Consider the following 15,751-nt stretch of genomic DNA (forward strand, 5'->3'; position numbering starts at 1 on the left):
GCTTCATAATGTTGAAGAGACCCAAAATAAAAATAAAAAAATCGTCTCAAAAGGCCTTTCCTAGCCAAAGTTATGGCATATTCATGAACTGCCAGTCAACCCCTAAAGAAACTCAAGTTAACTTTAGTTAAGGGCTAGATAAGCCCGCCAAATATGGCAGGACCGCCAAAAATGGCACCACCGCCAACCTAACTGCCAATTAGGCCCTTAACCGTCAATTTGAACTACAGTTGCGTGGTCACATGGCTAGGTTAGTGCGCCTTGGATTGCGCACCTGACCGTTCACTGGGAGGTTAGCTCCTTTAACATTATAATGTTTCTATTTCATTTCAAATTTGGCCCATGTGGTCTAATGGTAACACATTGTGTTGGTAGTGAGTAGGTCGTGGGTTCAACCCACAGATCTGCCAAAAAATTTTAATATGCGCCACCCATATGCTGACGTCACCTTGGGCCACATGGTGGCTTCTGGGCCTGCCACGTGGCAGCATTCTATTGGCTGTCAGAAACAAAATATTCCAATGAATATTTTGTGGAATATTTTTTTTTTTTTTTTTTAATTCAAAAAATGGAGGATATTGGGCGATTTTAAAATTGGAATAACTTCTGCATACGAAGTCCGTTTTTTGAACCGTTTGTGGTGCCGGAATCACGAAGACAAGACTTATCCAATCATTTAGGTTTGAACTAGTTCTAAGAACTTTCATTTTTGAGCATTTTTCGACACTTGGTCTTGAGCTCCTGATCACACCTCCCAAATGAGAGGCTTTTGGTCCCCAAAATCTTACTGAAAACTCTGAACTGAATTGTACAGCAAATGAGAGAAACATCCTCTTCCGTTCAGCCAAATGAGCATAAAGATAACCAAAATCTCCTGCCTTGCCAACTTTCATCATGACGAATTTTTGTTGAATAAGCCAAGTATTTGTCGAATCCCGACCAAGTTTTCTTGCTAGACAAATCTGAAAATTGCATAAACCAGCAATGACACTTCTTGATGTATGAACTGAATTCTCCCATTGAATATGTAGGCTTGCCAATGTCATTATGCCCATCAATGGCGACCTCTTTCTCCAAAAAGAAATCTGAATGTGACTTAGACCAATACCCACAACAAACTTCCAAAAATGAAGTAGTTGTAGAAGAATGCTTGTATCGGTTGTAGCATGTTGAAAGTAATGCAAATGCTCATCCCAAAATCTTGGGATACGTGCTGCAAAAATTCTCAAAAAAAAAGTACAATGGTTCTATTCATGAACAATAAAAGTAAGCAAACCATAATGAACCAAGTAGAGAACCATGCTGAAATTTGAGGCCTCTTTGCTTGCATGATTTTCCAGCTCATGGAATTGTGCACTGCTTTGCACCAATTTCGTTCCCTGCACCAAATGACACCAAAGGTACTTTGTGCAACAAGACAATCATCAACAATAAGTTGACCTGAAATGTGTTGAACAATGGACTCAACCATAAATGTAGCAAGTGTGTACACAACCAACACAAGTCGACAAAACATGTAACACAATCAACATAAGTCGATAATCAAGGTGTGACACCTCGACACAAGTCGATAAGCATTGTGTGACACAATTGACAATGTAAAAAGTGTGCTCACAAGTGACACTAGTCGACCAACAACAAGATACATTTACAAACACATATGCATGTATCATGTACAATGAACTATATACAGTTCGACAAATACACCTACAACCTCTATGTACAGGTGCAACTTCAACTCTTTTTTTTTTTTAAAGACCAACAAGTACATAAACCCAAAAAACAACATGTGGGTGACAAAGAGCTAAAATGAAAGACATTGCTGCAATAATAGTGAGTACCATACTCATCTTTTACTTCCATGGCGAAATTTTGCAACAACATAAAAAAAACATGCATACATCCAAATTTTGTATATGTACAAATGGAGTACGTCTTACTGTGTCAAGAAGTCCATCGACTCCTCACCAAGCCATTTCCATGGCGATTTTAGCTGCTGCAATTCTTTCTCATGTGAAACTTCCCTTTTCACATCAATAATGGAATCTGCGGTTCCACCTTTGCCAATCTTCTCGTCCTCTTGCTGCATGTGTGTGGGACGACGAATTGAATGTAAAGTCCAACAATGAGAGACAACATGTCCCTTCTTTTGGAAAAAAGTGCAAATCTTATGCACCTTCTTTGAAGGTAGTCTTTGCTTCATCTGTTTCCTATGTGCTTTCTTCCTCATCCAGCATCTCGAAACATGATGGTTAAATTGACCACAATATGTACAAGAAAACTTTCTTCCATTAAAGCATGTAAAATTATCATGCCTTGCAGAAACACAATCAAATTGATCATGAGAAGATTTATACCTCTTGTGCTGCTTTGCATGTTCATCATTTTTGCCTCCATGAGGAGATGAACTAGTAGAGGCTCCAGCTTTCAATTGCAAACTAACATAATCGTTCTTGTCTTGAAAACTGCATAACATTGCATGCTTTCCATAAGCTGCATGTCTACCATCTTCTTGCTACAACAAAGGCTTAAAGCAATGGCAATCATCTTTGAAACAAATTTGACATATTTTCCTCATGGAACTTGGAACAAAAGTTCTCTTTGAATTAGCCTCACATGCCTTCATGGCTTTTGAGTCTTAGCCATTAGATTGCACATAACCAAGTCCAAGATTCTTGGGTTGTTCCTCAACACAAATAGGCTCAAAAATGCCTTGTGCATGCTTTCCCAAACCTTTGCCTTCATAACCCATATTAATCATTAACTTGGATCCTACTCCCCTTGTATGCTTTTCAAAAGATCCAACACATCTTTCTAAAGAGGAAACTGAAGACAAATCAGAATGGATTACCTCTTTCTCATGCATGTTCTTGGTCAAAGCCTCTTAGGCTTGATGAAGCTGCAACTCCTTATCATGCAATCTTTGAAGAATTTCTTCCTTCTCCTGCTTCATGGCCAACAATTTCTCACGAAGCTCCGTGCTTTCTCTTCTATCCTCAAACAGGATCTACACCATATCCTTCAATATAAGGAATTCACGCTTCATATCCTCATCGAAGAACCTTGTGAAGGATGAAACTTCACTTGTAGAAGTTTTCATTATGATGTCACTGAACAAATTAACTTCAACAATGTTCTTAAAGCTTTTCAAAACAAATGAAAAATCTTTTTCACCCAAATGTCTTTACAGCCATCACATATTCAAGCAGCCAACAACACACAAATCAAGTGAAAATATTGTTCAAGCAGCCATCAGCAAACCAACTCAAGTGAAAATCTTGGAGTGGTTTTGAGGTCCTTTTGGGGTAAGGAAAATATCTTCTATTCCTTTTGACTTCTCCAAGTTTTAGCTAATCAGTAGCTATCCCCAAACTTCAGCGAACTCAAACAACATGCAGTTTGCAAAATAGTAAAGCAGTCAATATTCTACACTGCTTTAAAACACCTTTCAAGCTATTGTGATGTCAATCAAGCAAACCTACTCTGATACCAACCTGATCTGAAAATGGAAGGTACTTGAAAAAGGGTGCAAGGTATCCATTTTCATTTATGTAAATGAGTGCAAAAATACTCCAAGTTTAAATCTGAAAATGTGAGAACTTCTTATTTCTAATACAGAGATAGACTGTAGGGGCATTTACTAGATATGTCACCTCTAAATAGAGGATGAGATCCAAAAGCTATCTGGCCCTCTACAGACTCTGCCTAAAGAAATAATAGAAGTAAACACTCAGATTTAATTAAAAAAGAACCTTGCTTGAACTTGACGTTATGCGGAATTTTAGCTTGAAAGAGGTGTATGTCTTTTCTTCTGTTTATGTGTTTTAAGTTTATTTGTTTTTTCTGAAACTTAACATATATATCAGCAACATAATTCAGCCATAGAATATCAAAACACAACAGCAATATAATATAGGAGTTCACCCCTACTCTTGGGCTCAATCTCCTTTGAGCTTTGTCAACATGACTAGACTCTTTGGGATTAAGGTAATTAAATTATTTTACAAGCTCCACACTTAACCACAATGAATACAAAAATGACTCAAAGTGCTGAGAATACCATTTTAAATCCCTTTAATGGCTATCCAATTCCTGCAAACAGCTTAAGGCTTCATGGATACACATCCTTCTGTCGGTGCACTAAGCTTCTTTGAGCTTCTAAATGGCACAAAAACCCTTATATTTTTGTTTCTGTCACTGAAACCACTATTGATGTATCCAATAATGATCAGACACCAAATACCAACTAATTATTTGCTTACATCAAGCACAACATCCCCAAAAATGGCTCTCCTCCACGGTTTTCCCAGGGCTGCCCACGACTTCACATCAACTTCTCGAGCTGTAGAAGTACTCCAATGGTTCTAAGACCTCTACCAATGAATTCAGAAGGTCGAATACAATAGAAATAGGCTTTTTTTTCACCTCAAACAGATGAACCTAGCTCAGCACAACTCAATCACTAAAATGGCCCTAGTGGCCCTGAAAGCTTCCCTGAAGCTAAACAGTGATAAGAAAGCCTAAACAGGAAAAATTAGCTGTAGAAATGGACTTAGAAAACTGAATACAGTCAGGAATGACCTTCGTTTCACATTCAATGGCTACACACAACCCAATGCAGCTCCAACACTCAATAGGCCCTAGTGGCTCCTGGAAATTCCCCGAAGCAAAAACACCTGCAAACGACCTCTGTTGGCTGTGAAACCTGTGCAAATGGCTTCAGCATGTCAAAGAGTCCCAAAATAAAAATAAAAAATAAAAAAATAAAAAAGAAATAATCTCAAAAGGCCTTTCCTAGCCAAAGTTATGACATATTCATGAACTGCCAGTCAACCCCTAAAGAAACTCAATTTAACTTTAGTTAAGGGCCAGATAAGCCCGCCAAAAATGGCGCCATCACCAACCTAACTACCAGTTAGGCCATTAACCGCCGGTTTGAACTTCAGTTGCGTGGTCACATGGCATGGTTAGTGCGCCTTGGATTGCGCACCTGACCATTGACTGGGCGATTAGCTCCTTTAACATTATAATGTTTCCATTTCATTTCAAATCTGGCCCATGTGGTCTAATGGTAACACGTTGTGTTGGTAATGGGCAGGTCATGGGTTCAACCCATAGATCTGCCAAAACTTTTAATATGTGCCACCCATATGCTGACGTCACCCTGGGCCATGTGGCAGCCTCCAGGCCTGCCATGTGGCAACATTCCATTGGCTGCTAGAAACAAAATATTCTCAGAATATTTTGGGAATATTCTTAGAAATATTCTAAAGAATATTCCCTAGAATATTCCAAGGAATATTTTGTGGAATATTCTATTTTATTTTTTTAATTCAAAAAATGGAGGATATTGGGCGATTTTAAAATTGGAATAGCTTTTGCATATGGAGTCTTTTTTTCGAACCATTCACGGTGCCAGAATCAGGAAGACGAGATCTATCTAGTCATTTAGGTTTGAACTAGTTTTGAGCACTTTCATTTTTGAGCATTTTTCGACACTTGGTCTTAAGCTCCTGATCAGTTCCTTTCAAGTTGTGTACTATTACAGGCTTCTAAGGGACACACTACCTTTTCCCCTCTGTGTGTTAGAAACCCCATGCATCTCACTTGACTCGCTGCAAGGTCACACACTTTCTTCTGACAAAGTTATCATACTTACCTCTGCGCTCTACCACAGTCAAGGCACTACTTTGCTACCCATTGCTAGGACTCCTACTCAAAATGGTCTAAGGTCTAGTTGAGACTTCTTATCGGGGAGATCCCTTGACATGTTGGTGGGTCCAACACCATCAATAGGGCCTTGTCTAGTCTCTCTCGAGTGGGATCAAAAGGAGCGATCAAATTCTTAACAATGAAAGGGATGGAGTCGAAACTACAAGTTGTATTCAGATCCCAATGAACCTCTTCAGATTTGTTGAAAAAGAAAATGAGCAAACCTCTTACTAGTATCTTGTAAGTTGGCAACAATTTGATATGAGGCCCCCACTCCTTTGTCATCCATTCTTATATTGTCTTCCCACTAAAACAATTACCATGAGCACAAACCACCAATGTAAACTCATACATTTGAATGACTTCATGCATCTCGATCTTGTCACCCAGAATCAAGGAGAGTGTTGATTTTCCATGACACTGGAGAATCTAGGTTAGGGTCTTAGAATATCTGACACTACCAACTCTAATGCCACAAAAAACTACTTTTCACAGTGGAATAAATATAGTAGTAAATCAACACATGCACAAATATACAACTTTTTACAATTTTTCAATAACCCAACTTTGTTATATTGTCAATCTATAATACAATAGTCTAGGGCTCTCATACTAGGGATCATGGCCCTCATACAATGACTGATACAAGGAATAAAAACTAGGGTTTGGTGTAAGTCCTTTGACAACCAATATACCCTGAACAAGACAACACTTGACCTACTTGTTGATGTGGCACCCCTCAACCCTTTCAGTCCACGTGTCTTGAACACATATGTCGGTCATTTTTCTCCTGATTTGTAGCAACACCAATCTGCCTCTATTAATGATCCTTCTCCTTTAGGCCACTGAACACGACTCCAATTTTCCCTCTAGATGATCATTAGTCCTTCAATGAATCAACACATAGGGTCTTCTGGTGAGTTGTTCATAACTTCATTTGTGAACAACTCCTAGACTGCCCACTACTGCTCCTCAACACTTATAGACTTCTTCCCACTATTTCCTTCATGTGCTACTCCAATGAAGACAAAATTAGGGCATGGAGGGTTTCCCTCTATTACTACAAGATATCCTTCTCTTCAAAAAGCTTTGGTTAGACAAACTTCTCCCTTTGTTTCCTTCTTTTTTCCATCAAAGATCAATCCCTAAGCTTTTCCAAATACGCCTCTCTTAGCAAACCTATAGTCCTTCAACATATGCACTTAGACTTCCTTAGACATCAACTTGTTTTCCTCCAAACAACCTTAAGATGCCCAAACAATATGTCCTTAACTAGGACACTCAGCCACCTATAAAAACCATCTACTTAGGAGAACACTTACCTATGATTAAGGACACGTTCCTCTATTGTTGGTCATGGAATCGTGCAAATATCAGACCTGATATATTCGGCCTGGTTAGGGCACCATATGAGCCCTCAAAATACCTCAAAATTCTCATTTTCCATTGCTAACAGACCGAACCTTCTTCGCTACTACTTAGGCCACCTTAGGATGTTGTTCTAGTTTCTCTTTGACCATAGATTAGCCCTATTCTAGGGCTCGGTCCCTCCTGTAATAGACCAGTAGATTTCAACCCTGTTTCCTTAAGAATATCATCCCAAAACCATGAACTTTTATGTCACTCAAGCTTGCGGCTAGCCTCCTGATCCTATGATAATCATGTTTGTCATTGATGTCAATATGACATTGGCCGAGATGGCAAATATTCTGGTAGATGCTAGATGATGATGATGAAGATGTCAAAATTACTCTTAATGGAAGAAGTGTCAATCATGTACCTAATTATATAGAATCACTTGATGACCATTCTTGATGTACATAATTAGAAGATTGTCATTGTATCCCTATGACATACACTATCTTACCTCCAACACTCGTAATGAAAGAATACATGACGACATGTCCTACCTCCAATGATGTGAATCCACAATCCTTGATGTCCTTACCTTCGGTTATGAATGATGACATGATGCTGCATTTGATTGATGAAATATCTTTTCACTATCTTGGGGACATAGTGACATTAATGGTGAAATTTTGACCCTATGAAGTGGAAGGAGAAAACAATGAAGAAATCCATTCATGAAGGAGAAGCCCATCTATGAAAGAATATTGATGTCCTCCATTTCTGCACTAATTAACTACCAGTCACATTAGAAAATCTTTTTCTCCACCTTAGAGGTAGAATCTCACCATAAGACCTACACCATATTGAAGATCATAATTTTAGATTTCTAATGAGCTATTATGTGTCCTAAAATTCCAAATAACGAGAGAGAATGAGATTTTACAAATTTAAGTCAATAATCTGCCAATGAGCCGACCTTACCTAGTCAAACTCATGTCGGCTTAGCTAGAAGACATGTCCCTTCGTTTTCATGCACAAAAAGGTATATATATATATATAGAAGGAACTCGACACTTTTGAAGGTCAAGCAATTTCAGATTTAATAAGCAAGAAAGGGTACAGTAAGTTCACATCTCGTGAATTGTACAACAAGCCTTATTGCAAACTATGGAAGAAAATTTGCAGACTATTCTAAGGTGGATAAATAGCTCAAATTTTCCGACCGTTCTAAGGTGGATGGCTCATATTTGCAGACTGTTCTAAGTTTATTACAGGTGGATAAATGGTTCGGGATTACGGATTGTTCTAAGGTTATCACAAGTGAATAAATAACTCAGGATTGCAAGCATACTTCTGTGGTGTAAGAAAGTGATTGTAGCTCAAATATCTGAGGTATAATCTAATTAATATCCCTCACATGAGCCTTTTCCCGAGTTCACCGCACTGACAACATTCCTCTATAATGGTTTCTCTGATACCAATTGTCGGAAATACTGAGAGGGGGGTGAATCAAAATTGATAAGGTTGGTGCCTTGGAAAGTCCAAGTTAGTGCTTGACACATTATAGGTTGGAGCCTGGGGAATTGAATATCAGTGTCTTCATCTAGGGTTGGAGCCCTCCATATATTGTACTTGATTTATTTTAAAGAAGAAATTAATAAAATCATTTATTCTTATTGGTAATTCTGTGTTCTAAATATAAGTGATCTAACTAGTAAAAGTAACAATTTAAAAGAAATATTGATTCACCCCCCCCCCCCAGTGTTTCCAACAATTGGTATCAGAGCCAGTACCTTCACTCAAATCCTAACAGCTTGAAGGTTGATCATTAGAACACAAATGACGAAGCCAAGGAAGAAATTTTCCAATCCTCCTAAAGATGTGTCTCCCTCAACCACCGAAATTGAAGTCAATCAATTTGTGAAGGCTCCATTGTTCAACGGAAACTTTGATATATGGGAGGCAAGAATGAGGAATTTCTTAAAGACTCAAGGCATTGAAGTATCGAAATTAGTGATTTCTAATAGCATTATGGATGGAGAATCCAAGGAACATAATACAAGAGCAATGAAAGCAATCTTGAATGGGCTACGTGATTCTATGAAGGCCAATTTTGAAAAATGTTCGTCAGCAAAAGGAATATTGGATAAACTTCATGATCTTCACTCAAAAGGAGTGTTGACAATGATCTCTAGTCAAGAAAATGATGGAAAACAAGAAAAAAATCCATAGCCCATGAAGGAAGGTGAAGATAAGAGTGATAAGATCAAGGCTAAAGAAGACCTAGAAGATGAAGAGAATGAAAAAGATTTTGAAGAAGATCTCCTCACTAAACTTATGGCTACCATGGAAGAGATTAACAATTTAAAAAAAGAAAATGAGGAACTTAAGAAGAAAGCCAAAGTTGGTGACCTTGACAAGACAAGGAAGGAAGTTGACCTTGTCAAGCTTCACGTACAAGAAAGAGATGAGGAGCTCGCCAAGATTAAGGAAGAATTTCATTAAAATAAGAGAAAGCATCATGAATAAGTCATATCCATGAAAAATAAATTGGACAAGGCAAAGAAATGGGGAGATGCCTTGTCAAGCCACCTTGAACAAAGGCACAAAAGCTTGAACAAACTTGAAGCAGAGATTGGTCAATACAAGGAAGAGGTCTCCTCCCTTATATCTCAACTAGAAGAAGCAAGGAAACAAGCACAAGGAGCTGAGAAGGTGATGGAGGCTTTGACATTCATATAAGGACAAGTTTATGAAGCAGAAAAGGAAAGAAACACCATGATATGCCAACTAGAAGAAAAGGATGATGACATCACCAAGTAAAAATTAGAAATCACTTCGTTTAAGGCCTAATCATGTGAAGCAACCAAGATGAAGGAAGAAATGGAGATCATTATATCAAATAAGGATGAAGAATGCAAGAAAATGAATTAAGAAATTATCTTTCTTAAAAAGGAAGTTGACTTGCTGAATAAGAACCTGAAAATTTTTCAAACCCTAGATGACATCCTAAGTCATCAAAGGTCTCCCCTTGATAAATCAAGTCTTGGCTATGCAGGTGAATCCTCAAGCAAGAATGATAATGCTTCAAACAACAAGGATGTGAGGAAGCCTGGAAGAAATGTTGATGCCCCCAGCAAAGGCAAGAGTCAAATTGACATTGGAAGAAATCCTACTCCAAGAAGAAATGCAGATGGTGTCAAGGATGCAAGAAGAAATGGTTATCATCAAAGGATCTCAAGGCAAAAAGACTTCAGAAGTACATCAAGGAAATCTCCATCTCCCAGGTACCAAAGTATATTTCTTGGTTATTGTTATGCTTGTACAAACTTTGGGCACATAGCAAAATATTGTAGGGCATATCACAAAGACAAATATAATGGTCCCTTTTAATCTCCGAGAAGAAAATATGCAAGAATAAGTCATGAATTCTTATTCATGAACAACATAGAGTGCTTCAAGTGTCATAACATTGGACATATGGCACGTGATTGTAACTTGACTTGGGCTCCTACACAATCCAGAACCATGACAGAGAAGAAATTTACACAAGTATGGAGAAAGAAGCAAATACAATCCGAAAATCTCTTGAACTCTCCAACCAACAACACATGTTGTTGAACCTGATCTTTAACAATCTAAGCATTTGATGAGGAAACTCTGCCAAAAGGAAGATCATGCATACAAATAGGGGGAGCTTATGATGATTAAGCATTCTTTCAGAAGCCATCTGTGAATAGGCCTTATGAAATCCTTGATGAGCTATATTGACAATCATTCTTTGATAGATCATTCTCAAGAACACTCCATTGAAGAACTTGATCTCTTATCTATCCAATGGACTGTTTTTGAAGATGTCTTCCACCTGATCACTAAGCAAGTAATCTTTCTTGAACTAGAGGAGGTTGTGTAGACAGAGGGAATTGGCTCATCACATAAAGGAATGTTAGAACATCTATCATGAACCACATTCTCAGAAGGAAGAACACCATGACAAGGAGAGTAACATACCCATGAAGAACTACTATTGATGAAGAAAAGAAGCATCTTGACAGGGGGAGTACTTAGGCACCTCATTTTCCATTGATGTCAAAAGGGGAGAGAATGTTGGAAGGGCAAGAATATTTCCATCAATGACATAGGGGGAGATTTTTATTCAAGGTTGTCATTGATGTCAATATGGCATTGGTCATGATGGAAAATATTCTTATAGATGCCAGATGATGATATGATGAAGATGTCAAAATTACTCTTGATGGAAGAAGTGTCAATCATGTACCTATCTAGAAGAACTTTATGGCCATTCTTGATTACATAATTAGGATACTACCATTATATCCCTATGACATACGTTATCTTACCTCCAACACTTGTAATGAAAGAATACATGATGACATGTCTTACCTCCAAAGATGTGAAGCCACAATCCTTGATGTCCTTACCTCTGGTGATGAAAGATGACATGATGTTGCATTTTATTGATGACATATCTATGCATTATCTTGTGGATATGGTGACATGTTAACCCTATGAAGTAGAAGTAAAAAACAATGAAGAAATCCATTCATGTAGGAGAAGCCCATTTATGAAAGAATATTGATGTCCTCCATTTCTACACTAATTAATGACCAGTCACATTAAAAATATTTTTATCCACCTTAGAGGTATAATCTCACCATGAGACTTACACCATCTTGAGGAGCATAATTTTAGCTTTCCAATGAGATCTTACTTGTCTCGAAAATCCTAGTAGTTTGTGAGATATTGAATTTTTAAGACTAAGGAAAATTGCACCTAACAGTGAGCCGACCTGTGCAAAGTTATATCAAGTCAGCCTCAATTCCAAAGGTCATTTCCCTTCATTCCAGAGTTGAAATCACTATAAGTACAAAGTGTAGACACTCATTTCAAGCACAATTTTCGGTCAAAAATACAGAGTAGTAACACAGAAAAGGAAGGAGGCCGAGGAGATCAAGAAACTTACTGTTTGGGCTAAGGAGTTCAAGTTTGGGTGCTGAAATATCTTTTAAGAATAGTAAATAGTTACCTCACACTATGGCTCGTACCTGTGGTCAGAAAACAGTGGACAGTCACCTCAAATTTCAGTTTGGAGTTACAGTCTTGTGAAGCAAATAGTGGAACTCAAACTTGTGGGATTGCAAATCTGTGGTAGTAGTAAAAAGACATGGACAGTTTTGTTGAGGCTTCAAACCTGTGCTACAGACCTCAGACTTGAGGAGGGACATTCTCTTTTTAATCTCGGTTCAGTAAAAAGATAGCAAACAATCACCTATATTTGACCTCGGATTGCAGCCTTGTGGAAGGTTATTTCTTGAGCTCGGATCTATTAGTGAAGGTTCAAATTTGTGCCTCAGATCTGTAGTAGACACTCTCTGTGGTCACCTTGACTGAAGGAGCTTGAAGATGTGGTAAATCTGTTGGTTTTTGGGTCAGTGGACTTGTGGAAGGAACAATCACCAATTACAGACTTGTTGACAGTCTCCTCGGACCTCAAGCTCGACTAGAACCAATCAACAGTTTGGAGACCTATGGTGTTGTGGATGTTTTGTTTAGCTTAAACATATAACAACAAGACTCAAACCTATTGAGAAGTGAGATAAAAGGTGACAGCTCAAAACAAAAACTATTATAGAGGACTGTTGTCATTGCGGTGAACTTGGGTAAAGGCTCGTGTGAGGGATATTAATCGGATTATACCTCGAATATTTGAGCTACAGTCACTTGCTTGGATCATCACTTCAAGTCTTGAACTTGGTGCTACTTTGAAGATGATTTGAACTTAAACAGGAATGCAACAAATTACAGAGATAACCATAAACACAGATATGCAGCGGAAATAATACTTCATTTCATTAATGTAAAATACTGAAATATGCTTACAAACAGTAATGGAAATAAACCAGCTAGGGCGATGGTAGCTTATCTCTGAGAAGAGATGTGGTGGATAATGCCTCTGAACTGTCTTACAATGAGGCTCAAGGGCCTTTTTATTATTGAACAATAAGAGAAAACCCTAAACAACCAAAACCCTAACCCGAGGAGATGTAACACGAAGAGTTTGTGGGCCCCAATGGGGTGAGTTGGACAGCCAACTTCCAGGGGTCGTGAATTGGTCATATTATCTCCATTTGAAGCACATGAGATCCCACTGGAAAGATCTCTCCGAGGACTACAATAGAAAAGATGATTTTTTGACAGAAAAATCGTTGCGGTAAAAAACATCGTTTAGGGCCTCAAAACGGCTCCGGAAGTTTAGGACCTGAAAAACTGCTAAAAATAGTAAACTATGCTATAATTAAGGAAACTGAAAAGCTAAAAGAGACAATTGTGGGGGTCCAAATGGGATAGGTGGGTGGCCACCAACATCCACCTAGATCATTCCTCCCTGCTTAAGAAGCAATGGTCCCCATTGCTTTGAGTTCTTTCCTGAGATGAGGAAGCTTTTGTTGAGTTGGGTCTCTAGTGAGCTGTTCTGCAATCTTTGATGTGTCCAGAAATGGTGGGAAGCATGGTCGCGACGGTCCACATTGAAAACTCGATGCAAGCGAAGGAATGGAGGAATTTTGTGCTTCAAAGCATTGTTTCCCGTAGCCTTGTTACTGGTGTAAGGACCATGTCGAAGTGGTCTGAGTTTCTGATGGGTTCTGGTAAGGCGTTCTCTCTGCAGATGTAACCAAACCTTGTTGCCCACCTGAAACTTATGTGGTACCCCTCTGGGTAAGGAGAAGTTGATCCTGTGTTCTGTCATGACTGTATCCCTCTGTTGTTGCTGCTGCGTGGAGGAACCCGTCGCGGGAGTCATGGAGGTAGCAACGATCTTCCCCTTACTTTGGGAGCGAACCAGACAGAAAATAAATTTCCTAGTCTGCGAGATGAGCTTGCTGCCTTTCTTAGCAATGATCAAAGAGGTGGCGGTAGGTGGAGCTACCTCTGGTACCCTGTATACTGAATTATTCAAAGAAATAATGACAGCACGAGGCCTTGACTCATACACAACATGTCGCCTCCACAAGTATGGCTGGCCTAATAATACGTCACAAACATCCAAAGGTGTAACATCACATAATACCTCGTCTGTGAAGGGCTTGATGTTGTAGGGAAGGCAGCACTGCTAGTGAACTTTGAGATCTTGTCCTTCGTGAAGCCACCCGATACTGTACGGTTGTGGGTGTGTTGTAGTTGGTAGGCCCAACTGCTTCACGACCTCTGCTGAAATGAGGTTCTTTTGGTTGCCACTGTCGATAATGAATTGCAGTGGCGAGCCCTTCACCCACATCTGTGAGTGGAAGAGACGTTCCCCCTCCTTTGGATATTCGGGCTCATTTATTTGGATCTTGGCGGTGGCAACAGTGGTGCTAGGCTCCGCATCAATGATATGCTTCCCTTTGACATTCCCCTTGTCAGGTTCTAGCTCAGGGTCAGAACATGCATCTGATTTGGAAGCCTTCAACTTGGCCACCGACGACTGCTTGGTCCGACACTCACTTGTGTTATGAGTGGAACTCTTGTGGAACTCACACCACTTTCCTATGTCCTTCTTCGGCTTCGTGGTGGTGTTCTTTTCTTGCGGCTTCGAGGGGTTGTCTTGGGTCACCCCACCTTGGCTTTGTCCTTTGGGATTCGAATTTGCAAATCCAAAGTCTCGCTTCTTATGTTTGAACTTTTACTCGACTTTCACAGCGTATCGGTATGTTGTGCCGAGTGAGGAGATGTTCAAGAACTCCATCTCTTCCTGGATGTATTTGTGTAGGTAGCCACGGTATTTGAGTACCAGACGCAACTCAGAATCTTTGATACCCAATTGTGTGCGAAGGGTATGAAAAATGTTTGTGAACTCCGACACATCTTGGTCTCGTCCCTGCCGCAGTGTGGTCCATTTGATGTATTTGTCCTCATAGCTTTTGACAGGGTAGTACTGCTCCTTGATGGCATCTCGGAAGTCATTCCAAGTGGGTGTGGCTAAAAACAGTGAGCCTGTACTTTCATCCTTCTGCTCGCAGTAGGTTTCCCACCAGTCCTTGACATGGGGGGCTGCTTTGAGAAGAGTGAAAACAATCTTTTCCCGACTTGAAAATTCATGAACAGAAAAATACCCATCTAGCAGATTTAACCATTTATCTACGGCCTCTGCGTCTATCTGACCCTCGAAGATGGGGATTTCAAAATTAACTTGTACCTTAAAGGGTGTGGCATTTCCAGAGTAGCTGTTGGAAGCAGATGTGTCACCTCTGCGTAGCCGCTGAAGGATCTGCGCAAAGCTATCCATCATCGCGTTCCTTTGCCGCTCGAGGGCTTCTTCGAGCAAGATTTTGATAGGCTCTCTTGCCCCCTCATCTTTCTTCTCATCCTCCATGGGAGGTCGTCGAGATTTGCGAGGCTGGTTTTGCAAAGGTTCGACCAGTTCAAGCCTTAACTCCTTATATCCTGACCTCGTTGGGGACATGCAAAGAAAAACAGAGAAAAAGTAGACTGCTCTGATACCACTAATCTGAACTTAAATAGGAATGCAACAAATTACAGAGATAACCATAAACATAGATATGCAACGGAAATAATACTTCATTTCATTAATGTAAAATACTGAAATATGCTTACAAACAGTAATGGAAATAAACCAGCTAGGGCGATGGTAGCTTATCTCTAAGAAGAGATGTGGTGGCTACATGCC

This window comes from Pinus tabuliformis, chromosome J (genome assembly GCF_031772625.1).
Source record: "Pinus tabuliformis cultivar Carrire ecotype Pingquan chromosome J, CPIR1, whole genome shotgun sequence".
In the NCBI taxonomy this organism is placed as follows: Eukaryota; Viridiplantae; Streptophyta; class Pinopsida; order Pinales; family Pinaceae; genus Pinus; species Pinus tabuliformis.